Source organism: Pinus tabuliformis, chromosome 7 (assembly GCF_031772625.1).
Source record: "Pinus tabuliformis cultivar Carrire ecotype Pingquan chromosome 7, CPIR1, whole genome shotgun sequence".
Lineage (NCBI taxonomy): Eukaryota > Viridiplantae > Streptophyta > Pinopsida > Pinales > Pinaceae > Pinus > Pinus tabuliformis.
The window spans coordinates 1,534,345,712-1,534,362,052 of NC_142293.1; positions in this window are offsets into that span (position 1 = coordinate 1,534,345,712).

A 16,341-nucleotide genomic window follows, 5' to 3' on the forward strand; every position below is an offset into this window, starting at 1 on the left:
TGTCACAATGCGAACTTGGACCATGGTTGATCATGATTAATTTTCATATCAAGACAATCATTGGCATAATCATACATTGGACCATGCTTAGCCATGGAAGATTTTAATATTGAGATAATCTTTGTCACAATGAGACGTTGGACCATGGTTGACCATGGTTGTCACAATGTGATGTAAGGCCATGATTATTGACCATTGAATAAAAAACTGTCATAGATATTCCACTAGATAGTTTGTCACAACAGATCTGATAATATTATATTAAAAATTTGAGATTCTACACTATTACAATTTTATTTAATCTCTAGATCTGTAAAATTAATTGTAATTAGTGCATGCATGTAAAAGTAAATCAAGAAGAAAATTAGATAAAGACAAAATAAGCTCACACACATATAATACAGAAGATATGCTCTATGGGAAACCCTTTCGGGAGAAAACCGAACTAGAAGGTGAGGTCGCTTCGCTCTCTTTCTCTATCTGGAAATATGGTTGCAGATACAAAGAAGTAATGTCTATGGATTGTGGGCTGCTACAGTGCACATATACTCTTTGTGTGCTCTGCCTCCTATCTCTCGTGGTTAGCTTTTCTCAACTATGGAACAAAATTCTCTCGAAAGAATGGAATGCCTCTTCCTCCTAGTGGCTTGGTTATAACACAGCTCGATAGCCTACTAGTGGTTAAGTTTGACTACATTAAGTCTTAACTAGAGTTACAAAAGAGAATCTTCTATAATATTCTATGTCACAAACACATGGCTAGCCCCTTTTCCATGAATAATGGGGGTTGACGCGACATCCTCCCGAACTATAGGTGTGAAAAAATGTTGGGAACGGGTCCCTTGGGGTCAATTTTGGGGTTAAAAGACCAAGTTTTGGGGCAAAAAGCCCGAATTTTTTATAAAGAAATGTAAAGTATCCACATTTTATGATCGTGGAGTGTAAAGATATCAAGAGTCAAAAATGGCTTCCACCCTTAGTTTAGATAGGTTGTGTTGGCTTGATGAGATCCGCCCTTGGTCCATGGACCATGGGATTGTATAAAAAGGAGGTCTTAGAGGAGTCTAAGATAGTTGAGTTCAGTGGATAGATAGAGTCATTGATGAGTCTGTAAAGAGCTAAGAGCGAGAGTCTTAACATAGGAAAGAGGCTATGCAGCTGAGTGTGCAGAGGCCTAGGGTATAAGTCTGCAGCTGAGTGCATGGACCCCTACAGCTGTGTGCACAGGGCAATTAGAATCTATAATGGAAAATCTGAACCATCAATAAAGATAAGTATTCTGAAATTACTGTGCATTTTACTTTTGTCAATTGCATGCGATTATGTTATTTTAAGCATTGGGCTTATGTTTTATTGTTAATTTGATGCACGAATATATATGTTTTCCTATGTTATATGACCACAAGTAGATATATCTATTTACGCGAAGACAATCTTAATTGCATGATAGAATTGGTGAACACTTAAGATAATTTGGGAAAATATACAACAAAGTAGTTACAGAGGCGTGTAAGTGTTGAGATTGCTTGTTAGGGTTATGCAAAGGATGATAGTAGACCTTCGCGGAGGTTTTGAAAGACTAATAAAGAAGTACATCGATAAGACCTAAAGTCTTATCGATCTGCGTGAAGGCAGAGTTAAAGTGTAAAACCAACATCACAACCATCTCAGGGTGCAGAAACTTGGTTCCTACATCCCCCCATACTGCTTTGGGTGATACTTCAGTCCGCGCTCCGCGGGTCGATGCCAAAAGGGCCAATAATGTAAGGATTTATCAAGCCAAAAAATAATTCCATTGCCAGCACTGGGATCTGCATAACGAGATGTGTGATGTCACATCATTTGAATCCAACTAAGAAGGTGATTGAAGATTGGTTGGATAGAAAGATCCACGAATTCACGGCACAAGAAAATAGGAATCCGTGATTGACGAGAGAAAAGTGGTTGGATAGATATTTGTACACAGAAATTCACGAAATCTTTTTATGTTCCTTCCCAGTTGAATTATACGAGTGGATCACGAAGTTGGCAAACTGCCAAGGAAGGTGGAGGCTTGATGGTCGAATTTTCTAGACCCTGGAGTTAGTGCAGAAATTGGAAGCTTTTAAAGGTAAGATCGCATGCGTTGGTGATCATTGGCTCAACTATATCATAGGAGGGTTTGTGACAGAGTTCACGGTCGATACTTCAGTCAGTTACAGTGAAGTAGAGCGCCGCTTCTTCAAGGGGCCGCGAGGTAAGTATTTGAAATCACTAAATACTTGGATTAAGATGATATTGTGTGAAAAGTGGATCATTCAGTTACCTTGATGTTTGGGGCTATGCGAAGTGGAAGGTATTTCAGGGGCAGAGGAAGAAAAGGTCCTGAATATAGCTCGTTGATTGAACCTCCTCTGAGTGACGACAAAGGAGCAGCACAGGATTCTCCGCTGAGCATTGTTCAGTTGATAAGACAAGGGTTCCCACGAATACCCACAGCACCTCAATCCTCACTTCCACCGCTTACCCCCTCACCCACACCACCACCACCTCCACCATTGTTCAACATGGCAAACTCCGTAAAGCTTCCTATGTTCAAGGGCATAGGAAATGAAGATCCGGGCCAATTTTGGTTCATTGCGAAGGCTGTATGGGAAGCTCAGGGTATCGCAGAGGATCAAATGAAGAAAGCAACGTTGTTTAGTGCTTTGCGGGACTGCACACTAATGTGGTACATTAAGTACAGTACTGATAACTGGACGTCCATGTTGGCAGATATCTATACTACGTTGAATAAGGAATTCAATAGACCTAAGTCTCAAGCACAATCCATTGTGGGATTCAAGGAGATCATGATGAAGCATGGAGAGACGCCTTGGGATTTGGATCAAATATTGAAGTGTACGATCCATGAAGCCAACATGAATCTGACTAATGGGTAGCACTGCGAATGGTTTATGGCCTCGCTCCTGCCTCACATAAGGGTTGCGTTATCACAATAGAAGATTGTGACCCAGGTGGAATCTTTGGAAATCGCGATGAGATTGCATGAGACACCAATGCAGGATGCTAATCTGGGGGTTCAATAGATTCACGCATAGTTACAGAACTTTTTCCTCGAAATTCAAAGCCTGAAGAAAGATAAAACACCTCAGCTAGAGGTGTGCGAAGAGGTCTCGTGCCTGAAATGCAAAGGTTAGGGGCATGACAAGGATCACTGTCCAATCTTTGTGAATTATGTTGTAGTAGGGGGACCAATGCCTTTGAGGCTAGAGGCTACAACAGGGCCAAGTACAGGGCCCATGCTATGGTGTGTTATCTTCTAGGTAGCTGGGAAACATGAAATTGACAATTACCATTTGTTGCAGAAATTCGTACAGACGCCGCAACAACCCTTTTACAATTTCTGTCAATCAGTGGGTCATGATGAGCGTAATTGTTGTAGTTACGAATTAATGATGGACAAGACACCTGCACACAGGGTGCAGGCAGAAATGTGGCCTCAGACCAAGGTGCTAGACGAGGATGAGGTGAGTATCAGGGGCGCGATTAGGACGAGGTGGAGGAGGACCTAGTAGAGGTCAAGGGTAGCTTATTTGTTACAATTTTGGAGGACCAATACATTAAGCAAAAGACTTCCCGAATCTGACACGACATTCATGTCGCTATTGTACTCATTTTGACCATGCGACTGAGGATTTCCCTATATTGTTGGCTAAGATTCGTGAAAAGGGGGCATAGCCGACTCAGAACCTACAGATGATGAGGGTTGAACCTTGAGAGGAAGACCCTAAGGTAAACATTATGCTTCAAAGTGGAATGAAGACTGGTGAGGATAAGGGGAAGCAGCCTACAGAGGTTGAGTGGGTCTGCAAAGCACCAGAAAAGGAGACCGGGTTTGATTTGGAACATGCAAAAGAAAAATTTATGGAAGCGAAGAAAAGTCTTGCTGAGGCCTCTACCTTAGGAAGTCAAGAGAAATTGGTTGAATAAATTGACCCATCCATGATTACCATGTTCTTGGAGACCTACTTGAAACTGCTCCGCGATAGTAAGGTTGTGAAGGGACTACAGGAACTGATCAATTGGTGTGCTGGCAAGGACAACGCTACTACGAACCGCATGTAGTAAAAAATATTGGTAAGCATAAGGCAAGGACTCGATGTGAGATGAGACTCACAACGTAGATAGGAGAATACGAAATGGACCAAGTTATCTTGGATCTAGGGTTTGATGAGAATTTTTTTCCAAAACAAACATGGGAAAGAATGGGGAGACCTGCACTACAGTGGTATCTGATCCAGTTAAGGATGGTGAATCAATAGAAATCATCCCAATGGGGAGGTTGTAGGGGGTAACAATTAACATCGAGGGCATGAGTGCATTGGTGGATTCTGAAGTAATAAAGATTGTGGATGATAGCAATCCCTACCCCATGCTCCTTGGGATAAATTAGGTCACTCACTTGAATGGGGTAATCAACCTGAAGAAGTGAAAGATGATATTTGAGAAGAAATCACTCCGCGTAGTGGTGCCACTAGATCCTATAGAAGGACCATGCTATACAGAACCGGTTTGCGATTATGAAAGTGAAGACGATTTGGACCAGATTTACAAGATAACAATGCGAGACCTAGATTGGGTGAATCTGATAGTAGACGACATATTGCATGGGACCACGAGAGGTCCTGCACATCAGATTTGGATGAAGAACTGGAGCATTGGAAGAACCGGTTGCATGAAGTATCTACGCTGCATTGTAATATGATGACCAAGTCATTACACTACGTATCATCAGAGATAAGGAATCTACCTCACTATGACGGTTAACTGACTTTGATTGCTTTTTGGATGCATTCGAAAGGGAAGTACCCAAGAAGCATCACTTCCAATCATTAGATTGGGTGTTGTGTGCTACACCCGAAATATGGTGGGGTACACACAAGGACAGTTTTGAGGATTAGCGTGAATATAGAAGGATGATGAGGATGCGCTTTGCCCACCCAAAGGTACGACTAATAGAAAAGTATGATGGAAGAAATGATCCGCGCGATCATTTGGCCAAATGGACTGAAGTATATGGATCAAAGCCTCAGCCAGAGTGTGTCCATATGTTTTGTCATACCTTGGATAACAATGAATTGGTACTTGGAGATAGAACTTCATCATGGCACTGAAGAATGGGATATTTTGCGCCAAGGATTTCTGATAACGTTCAATTTTGAGGATGGATTTGAATCTATCGATGAAGCATTGCAGGAGGTGAAGACAACCATATTTAGGATACCATAGGATCCTCTAGGCCTGATTCAACCTGATTGGACTACCCAGCTGAGCCACACGCTGGAGTGTTATAATGTAACAATGGAAGAAGAAGACGAAGACCTAAGAAAGATTAATTTCCCAGAGACTGAAGGTCACCGTAGAGTCGAAGGACCACAACTAGAGAACCTCGACATAACAAAGCCACTTAGAACTATATAGGTGAACATTGGCATGGAGGCAGAGCCGAAGTTTGCAAATATTGACGACTATTGGGATGATGCGATAGTAGATATGGTCATCGATTTTCTCCGTGGATATCAGGACTTGTTCCACATGAAATTTTCTAATCTAAAAACAATAATAGGAGACCTGGGTGTCATGAAGATCACCCTAAAACCTAACGCAAAAGCTGTGAAACAAAGACCTTATTGGCTCAATCCGAAGTATAAGGAAAGGGTCCATGTTGAGTTAGATAAGATGCTCGTAGTGGGTATTATTAAATTGATGGAATAATCTGATTGGGTAAGCCCAATAGTGGTTCAGGAAAAGAAGAAGGAGGAAGAAATAAGGATATGTGTAGATCTCAGGAAGTTGAATGATGCCTACGTGGATGATCCCTTCCCAACCCTGTTCACCGATGAGGTCCTGGATAATGTTGGCGGCCAAGAAGTGTATTCGTCCACTAATGGGTTATTTAGGTACCATCAAATCAAGATCGCACCGTAGGATAGAAGTAAGATGACCTTCACGACTGAATGGGGATGGTTCCAGTATACGGTGATGCCTTTTGGGCTGAAGAACACGTCAGCAATTTTTTCACGTGTAGTGTTATGAAACCAGCTCACAAAAAGATAGAAAAGATAGATAAACACCTTCAAAATAAGCCTCTTCGATGGGGCAACCTCCTTTACATTACACAAATGAACAATTCTTGGATGATACAAATGGCAAGACCTCCTTTTCTATATATAGGAGTCTAAGGGGTCATAATATAATCAGAGCCGGCATAACAATAATAATGTAAGGGCATAATAATAACAATAGTGGGCTTATATGGGGCACAATAATAACAATATGGGGACTACATGGGCACAACAATATAATAAGGGGGTTGTACTAATAACAATAAGGGGCTACACTAGTAGTATACGGACCTAACATGCCCCTCTCCTTCAAAAAGTGTTGTCCTCAATGCTTGAGTAGTTCTTGATGCTTCTATATAAAATTCTTGTCCTCCCATGTGGAATCTCTAGCAGGTAAGTTCTTCTACTTGATGAGATACTCTGAAATTGATCGATTTCATAGTTGTTGGGTTCTTGTTTCTGTGACTGCTTTAGTTTCCAATATGATTTTTCCTTCCTCTTCAAGTTCTGGCAATATTGTTTGAACTGGGATCTTCTGAAACTTTTGAATGAGTGGCGACACTTCTTTGTCCTTATTCCATTCATGCCTTGCTTCATTTATCCAATTTGGTTGGGTAATAGAAATAGAACAAAACAATGCTTCCACATCCTCATCCTTTCTTGAGAGTGCATTTGCAACAACATTTTGCTTCTGTTTTTTGTAGATGATTTCAAATTCATAACCCAACATATTTGTGAACCATTTTTTCTGTTCTTCTAAAGATAATCTTTGTTCTAAAAAGTATTTAAGGCTATTGTGATCCATTTTTACCTTGAAGTGTCTTCCGAGGTCACCATTTCTTAAGTGCATGTAGTATTGCCAACATTTCGTTCTGATAAATAGCCTGCTTGAGATGTAGCCGCAAAAATACCTAATCACCTATATCAAAACTTCTTTCACTGCGATGTTGATCTGCCTGTTGTTTCATTCGATTCCACACCAAAGTTGTGTTATCCTTTAAAACTTGGAGAGCTTTTTGTTGATGCTCGATGTGATCTTTCACTGATTGAATCTTTTTCTTCTTGATACATCCTTCTATATTGAGAGTTTGAGAAGTGGAAATTTCTTCCAATGCATTACAAGATATGGTCAGATTCATTTCTTGATGCTCAATGTGATATTTCACTTCTTGAACATTTTTCTTCTTGATATGTCCTTCTATCTTGATAGTTTGAGGAGTGGTACTTCCGGCCAATGCATTACAAGATATGGTCGAATTCATTTCTTCTTTCTTGATGTGATTTTAACCTTTTTCTTCTTGATATGTCCTTCTATCTCGAGAGTTTGAGGAGTGGTAATTCTTGCCAATGCTTTACAAGATATGGTCAGATTCATTTCTTCTTTATCTAGGGTTGGTTCCTAGTGTATATCCTCTTCTTTTGATGTTTCTTGATCCTTTTCTTCCTCCTCTTCATAATCTATGTAAAATAATTTCTTCTCAGCACACTTATGACCTTTAGTGTATTTGCTATCACAATTGTAACAAAGCCCTTTTTCTATTTTTTCTTCCAATTGTTGTGGTGTAAACCTTGTATGTTGTGGAAGGCTAGGAGAAAAAACACTTCCATAATTATGGTCATGAGTGGTGGGATTCTTTGTTTCCATAACATTGCTTTCAATTTTTCTTGCCAAACAGAATGCCTTCTCCAATGAATCAGGTTCCCAAAGACGAACCTCATGTTGAATGTTATCCTTTAAAGTCCTTATGAAGACATCAATCCTTTGCCTCTCTGGAATATCATTTACCCTTATATTCAATTTTTGAAAGTCCTCAATGTGCTCTTCCATTGAACCCTTTTGTTTGAGATTTATCAATTGGCTAAAGAAGGTGTTGCTCTTTGTATCCTCGTAATGTGCTATCATTTCCTTCGTGAAAATTGATCACGTGAGAAGTGTTTTACAAGAACAAATCCCCTTGTACCATAAAAATTGATTTAGTTCTAAATATAAAGATGCCATATGTACCTTTTGTAATAGTTTCACATCATGCAGATCAAAATATTGCTCCATCTGTAGTATCCAATTTACCGGATCTTTGTCATCAAACTTCCTCATATCCTTTTTTCTTGATTTTAGGAGCTCGGTCTTGAAACGACTATAACTCTATAATTTCAGATATTTAAGCTCTAAAATATTGGCTTGTGATATCACTCTGAGTCCTCTTTCTAACTCCGCAAGTCTGATTTCAATTGGATTCCGGAAGAAAGCGTTATGCCCAATTTCCTGGGATGTCCTGATTGTAGATTGGTTCAGTAGAGTGAACTTGTACGAAGCGGCATGTGTCATTGTTTCAACCTTAGATTCTGAAATTGATACCCAACAAACTACAGTCTGTCTTCTTTCTATTAATTTTTACAAAATTTGAATTAGATGCTCTGAGTGAGACTTATGACGATTTTCTCAAGGTCACCTATTTGGGATGTAATCCGGGAGCCTGCAGAAACCCTAAATGTCTTGGATTGTATAACAAAACAAGATCTGAAATTTAGGCCTGAGGTTCACCAAGTTTTAGGATCAAATTGGTTTTAATTTCAAAGTCTGAAATTGCATAGAAAAACAATTATAGCGAAAATTCCACGATGGCCTGTTTGAGATGGAATTCTGGAGCTTGCCAAAACCCTAACTTAGTCAGCTCATATCTTCGAAAATATAGCGAGACATGATATGAAATTTAGACCCAAGGTTCACCGATATTTCTTCTCAAATGGGGTTTTTTTGAGCTTCTGAAACATCGAAGAAAAAACTTTATAGCGAAAATTCCACGATGACCTGTTTGGAGCAGTGAAATCCTAGAATCCAAAGCTCTGATACCAAATGTTATGAAACCATCTCAGAAAAAGATAGAAAAGAAAGATAAATTCCTTAGAATTCAGCCTCTTCGAAGGGGAACCCTCCTTTAAATTACACAAATGAACAATTCCTGGATGATACAAATGAAAATACCTCCTTTCTATATATAGGAATCTAAGGGGTCATAATATAATTAGAGCCGACATAAAAATAATAATGTAAGGGCACAATAATGACAGTAGTGGGCTTTTATGGGGCACAATAATAACAATATGGGGACTACATGGGAATAGAAATGTAATAAGAGGGTTGTACTAATAAAAATAAGCAGTTACACTAGTAGTATAGGGACCTAACACGTAGTCATTGCATCGTTCAAGGATTTTTTTCATAAATTTCTGGAAGTATACTTTAATGATTGGACAGTGTTCGGACTGGTGAAGCGCCATGTGGAAAGTCTTCGCTTGATGTTAGATACATGCCAGAGGTACCATATTGTGCTCAATTTGAAGAAATGTTTGTTTTGTGTCCCTTTTTGGGATCTTGCTTAGCCATGTGGTATGCAAACAAGGCTTGATGGTAGACCCAGCTAAGATCACAGTCATAATAAATTTGGAGGCACCAAGAAGTGTGAAATAGCTACGTGCAACACTGGGGCATATGGGATACTATAGGAAATTCATCAAGAGCTATGCCCAGATTACTGTGCCAATGGAAACTTTGTTAAAAAGGGATGTTACGTTCTATTGGAATGAAGAATGCCAGAAGAGCTTGGATGTGCTGAAGGAGAAGATGGTCATCGCACCGCTCCTAGCCTTCCTAGATTAGAAGAAGGAATTTAATGTGCATGTGGATGCGTCTATGTATTATGCTGGGAGCAGTACTAACACAGGCTAGTGAAGGGGACTTGGATCATCTTATAGCGTTTGCAAGTAGAAAGTTGTGCAAAGTGGAGAAAAATTATTCCACAAAAGAGCACGAAGGATTAGCTATGGTGTACGCACTCCAGAAGTTCTGGCACTATTTGTTGGGTGGACGCTTTAAGATGTATACGGACCATTCCATGTTGAAATACCTAGTCAACAAGTCTGTGTTGGGGGGCAAGATATGTAGGTGGTTTTTGTTGTTCTAGGAGTATGATTTTGAAGTTATTGTGAAACCAAGACGCTTGAATGTTGAACTAGATCATCTGTCGTGCATCGAAACAGGAGGGAACCTACTAATTTCGAGGTGGGGCTACTTGATGCGAGCTCTTTGTAGTGCACATCACGGTCAGTCACTTTAAAGATATTATCCACTTCCTGATGATAGGAACAGTTTCGGACGATTATAAAAGTCAACAGAAGAAGGAACTAGTAGTGCATGCAACAATTTTTTCTGTCATTGCAGGGTACTTGTACAAAATGGGATCAGATGAAATATTGCAATGTTATGTGCCAGAGTTTGAACAAAACAACATCCTCAGTGAGGCTCATGACGGAGCTGCGGGAGGTCATTATGCAGGAAAAGCAACAGCGCAGAAGATTTTACGCGCTAGGTTATGGTGGTCGACCTTGCATAAGGATTCAAAAGTGTATTGTAGGGCATGCGATGCATGCTAAAGGATGGGCAGACCCTCGCACAGGCATGACCTACCACTGAATGCGCAGATATCACTACAACCCTTTGAGAAGTGGGTGAATGAATTTGTACGACCAATTAAGCCTCCAGGGAAGAAGACGGGTGCGTGGTACATCATCACCACGACTAAATATTTAACCAGATGGGTGAAGGCATAGCTTGTGAAGGACTGTACGAGAACGATAGCAGCAAAATTTATCTTTGAGTATGTGCTGACAAGGTTTGGTTGTCCAAAAATCCTAATGAGCGATCACAGTACACACTTTCTCAATGGGATGATCAGCACGATGATGGAGGAGTTGCAGGTTTACCATCAAAAGAGCACACCCTATCATCCGCAGGCTAATCAAATGGTGGAAGCATTTAATAAAAAATTGGAGGGCACGCTCACAACGGTTTGCAATTCTCAAAGAAATGACTGGGATATTAGCGTACCCGCAGTGCTATGGGCTTATAGAACGACTTTCAAGAAGTTTACGAGACAAACACTGTTCAGATTGGTTTACGGCATGGACGCTGTGATGCTGATGGAGTACATTATACCTAGTCTATGAATAGCGACATTCACAGGAATGACAGATTGTGGAGCCCTAGAGGAGAGGCTCGTGCAGCTAACAGAGCTTGAAGAAGATATATTTCTAGCTAGATTCCATCAAAAGGTTCAAAAGGAGCATGAAAAGGCATGGCATATCGACACATCAAACTCGCAGCTTCAAGGTAAATGATCTGGTTTTGCTATATGACAACAATTTTGATAAATTTCCAGGGAAATTTAGGATGCATTGGCTGGGGCCCAATGTCATCAAGGATATTACCAATGGTGGAGCATTTTAACTTGTAAAATTGAATGGAGAACCCTTCCCAGGATGGGTGAATGGCACCCGATTGAAGCCATACATCGACGATCCAGCTATATGACTAAATGATGACAACATAGTCTTAGCACTCCAGGCAGCTGAAAGGAGGCATGAGACTATAAACTACAAAACCCGAGTTGGGGAGTTGTGCAATTGGGGAACTGCGTGGAATGAAGGAGTGTCACAGTATCAACAGACACGCACAAGGAGTTGTTCTATCCAAGAAGGGACTGCGCAGGGTAGCTGGAAAGTGACCATTATGGTCACTATTCATGACTTGACAGTGGGAAAATGGCCAAATGGAGTGGGGGTGACATTTAAGTCAGAATTTAAGGGCAATATCTGCGAAAATATACCGCCAATCCAGCATTTGTGAATGAGTTATGGGGGGAACAGATAGATTTGAATTCAAAAATGCCTATAAATTACCAGTGGCTGCTCAGCAATAAACACTTGGTAATTTGAGAATTGAGGTATTAAGCTCTCAGGTGCATATGAACCTTGAGAAATTTGAAGCCCTGATAGTGAGTTCAGTGTTTTTGAAATTACCAACGGAGATGCAGGAGTTGTTGTTTAGCATTATGTTAGCTGCCACAGAAACTGTGAGTGCAGGAGAAGCAATGAAAGCAGAAGGAACTACCCCGGAGGTAGTAATGGTAGCTGAGGGAGTTGGCCCAGAGGTTGAAAGTGTTGAAGTACCACCAAAAGTGCCTAAATCCCTAAGGAAACCAGGGTAGATGCCTATGCCGACCAAGGAGGGTCCAAAATCAAAGAAGGATAAGCAGAAAGCACAACAGTCAGTGCGTGCATCACCCAGAAAGAACCAACAGATGGGAAAGCCCACTGCACAGGAGAAGGGCAAGGTGATTAACCTAGAGCCTGAAGTCGATGTTGAAGAACTCCATGTGGGTGCAGAGGACATTGATATGGAGGGGGTGGACGACATTGATGTGGAGGGGTCTGACCCCATTTCCAAACTGCCTGAGTACATTCCTCCCTGCAGAGGCAAGACAAAGGTTTCGAAGGATATTGATGAAAGTAAGGTCACACTGCAGACACCCTTACTACCGGACCAAATAATCTTTGAAGTACTGCACATGGGGCGGATCCACCTTTTAAAATTGGAGGACTAGGATTTTTCTGATGCGGAAAACTTTCCCCACTTAGCGACGGACCAACTCATGCACCACTTCTTCTACAAACTCTCTGGTGTGACCATGATGGAGCCAAGGAAGTGGGTAAAAGGGTGGATAAGGCGACTCTATTTTAGATGTTGTGGCTACTGCATTATAACCACACAGCCATAACCATGGTAGTGATCAAGCAGCTGCGGTGCTTGGTGCACGATGGGTGTCTGTGGCTAGGAGACCTGATACACATCACTAACATGCTGATCCATAGGATCACTCGGCTGCCATACTCAGGAGAAAATCCGACCATGGTGTTTGGTGGAAATACAGGAGAGCACGATCTCACTGAAGCAATGAAATACAAATTCAAACTCGCTAAGAAGTCACGCATCTACGCCATCACAAGTATAACTGATCCCAAGGTCAAAGTAGCAGTGCAAATCTTGGCAAGAAAGATTATGCGAAAGTGTCACGCAGAAGAAGTGTCGGCACCAGTAGTAGCCTTAGCGGCCCAGTGTGCGGAGGGCGTACAGTTTAACTAGGCACGCTACCTCTACAAGGAGTTCCTTGGAAATTGCACAAAGGCGCAGGATCATAGAAAAAATTCCACTATGCCTGGCTACTGCTGTCTATAGTGCTAGTTGCGTGGGAGTTACCAGAGGATAGCCAGTTTCCTTCGGTTGCACTTGACCTACCAGAAGTAGCGAAGTTCGCTTCACTATGGGCTATAAAGGACCCTCAAAGTGTGAAGGATAGTAAGGTCTTTTGGATCTTGATGGAGATGAGTATCCATATGGCCATAAACCACAAACCATGGCTGTTGCCAACTATTTTTTAGAAACTACAAGAGTATGTGGAGTTTAAGGCTGAATTCTGCCGAATCTCGATATGCATGCGAAAGGATCCTTAGCAGAAATGGTATGACATGCCATACCTATCCATAAATGACGCGATTATAGTGGTTCTTGACCGCTGGCCGGCAGATTGGCGCACTACCTCGGACTTGACAGCTGGGTCTAGCAAGACCGCATCGCAACGGAAAAGGAAGAGGCCAAGCTGAACATGGAATAGTTGGCCACAAAGATAAAAAAGGAGACTGACGACAAGGCCAAGGCAGAGCGCACCACCATGAAGTAGTCGGGAGGACAGGCAGAAAAAGAGGAGCACAGCTCTGACAAGAGTTAGAAGTCACGTTCCCTGGAGATAGAGGAGGAGGACCAGCAGTCGAAACCGGGAGGAGCAGACCCCGAGACTACTTCGTTCTGTGTTAAGAACAATGGAGATCTAGAGAAGGTAGGGCTGCAAAAGAAGCCTAAGGCCAGAAATACTTCTCTTGATCTCATCACCTAAACAGAAGGTGATTTGAATGATATCAGTGATACGGTAAGGGATGCAACCGCGAAACTTCTGCAAAAGTTTTAGCTACAGCAGAAGCAGGCCTTGGGTGCCACTTAGATGGGTCAATGTGAGCTACAAATCCAGGCGATGAAGGTACAGACCAAAGTGGGACGAAGCAGTGTGGCATCAACTAGTTTGGCGCCTGGCACATTGGAAGCAGCAGGGATGGTGTGCACACTGGATCCCCAGGAAATTATGCCGCCAGAGGGTGCGCTAACCATGAAGAATGAAGTTGAAAAGACCATTGTTATTGCCCTCAAAGGATTTGGGCTCAATTTGGCTGCGCTTCCGAATGAGGCGCTTCACAATTTGCAGGATGACGCGATCGCGAAACTTTAGGCCCGCGAACAGTGCGTGTTACAGGTAATCAGTGAAAAAAAAGTCAACAACGCTCAGATGATTGTACAAAGAGATTCCACTATTAACGTTTTCAAAGCCATCACAGAAAAAAATGATCGCATTGCTAAGGTAGTGGCTGAGGCATGCTGGTCTGTCCCAGAGTTGGACATTCTCAAAGATGAGCCAGTAGATGTGTGGATTCGGAAGCTTGCTGTCAAAGTGCATGACACCAGAATAGAGTTGGCGAAGGTTCAGTTTGACCTGAACCTCAAGATCACAGAAGTATAGTTGAAGGCCCAGCCTTCAACCCTCCCAGAAGTCAGAGAGCAATGCAAGACAGTTGTGAAAAACGTCATGGCAGTAGTGAACAATGCAGTGAAGGAGTGAACCGCACTCTTTGAGCAGGTGCTCAAAGTGGTTACCAATTTGTAGGAGGATCCCACCTTGCAAAAGTTGGAAACGAAGGCCCGGGAGTTGTAGCAGAGATATGATGAAGTCAAAGTGACGGCGCGCACTTTTGCCCTTACACAGAGGCTAGCAAAACTGAAGGAGGAAAAGGTACTAAAGGAGCAGGTGGATGCAGCATAGTGCAAAGAGAGCATCCTCAAGGCCAGAATGGGACCTTGGCTTGATGAATCCTATGATCTTACTGCCACCATAGAAGGAAAGATGGCTGGTTTGCAGGTGACTTAGTAGAAGATAAAGTCATATAGTATAGGGTCAGCGACAGAGCAGTTGGTTGAGGAGATGAAGCAGGTGAAAACATAGTGCACTGCCAAAGTTGTAGTAGTCCAAGTGGAGCTGGGAGGTCTTTGTGACAAGATCTCCATGCTAGCCGAGTGACTCGAGGGCGAGTCACCATGTTTGTGTTGGGGGCCTGTTGGGAGCGGGTCCGCTGGGGTCAATTTTGGGGTTAAAAGCCCAAATTTTGGGGTAGAAAGCCCGAATTTTTTATAAAGAAATGTAAAGATACTGCATTTTGTGATCACGGAGCATGAAGATATCAAGAGTCAAAAAGGGGTTCCACCCTTAGTTTAGATAGGTTGTGTCAGCTTGATGAGATCCGCCCTTGGTCCGTGGACCATGGGATTGTATAAAAAGGAGGCCTTAAAGGAGTCTAAGATAGTTGAGTTCTTGCATCCTCCCATACTACTTCGGGTGAGACTTTAGTCCGCGCTCCATGGTCCGATGCCGAAAGGGCCAATAGTATAAGGGTTTTCTTGGCTAACTAAGGTTCAACCTGGCTCAGGGCCCATCAAGCCAACAAAACAGGAAGGTCAACTTCTAAGTGGCATAACTTTTGCATACAGGCTCTGATTGGCGTGATTATTGTGTCATTGCAAATGTCTCTATGTGTATAATAGCAAGAGAAGGTCACACAATTGTGCAAAAATAATTTCCCCCAAAAAACATCATCTGATGCCTCAAAAAGCTGACAGAAGGTTTTAGACCCTGTTTTGCCAAACTGGTTCTTGCCGGTAAAAACAGTCCTGTGAATTGATTCCTCCACTTTTTCCACTCCAAATGCATCGATATGGATGACACACAATATAATGATTTAATTCGGATCAACCATGGTTGACCATGATTGATTTTCATATTGAGACAATATATCTCACAATGTGACGTTGGACCATGGTTGACCATGATTAACCATGGTTGATTTTCATATTGAGACAATCTTTGTCACAAAGTGGAATTAGACCATGGTTGACCATAATTGACCATGGTTTACCATGTTTGGCAAATGCTGACTATGATTGACCACGGTTGATGGTGGTTGAAAATGATTGAGCATGGTTGATTTTCATATTGAGATAATCTTTGTCACAATGTGGTGTTGGACCATTGTTGACCAGGATTATACATCCAATGGATTTATATTAAACACTAGGATTAATATTATAAACCATATGATTAATATTATACCTTAGGAATATGAACTCTTAGAATAATAAACCTAATCTATTAGTATTATAAAAACAAGGGAATAATAAACCAAAGGGATTTGAACCGCATTAATAAATTTGTTTGATATACGCCATAGGTGTCAACTTAAT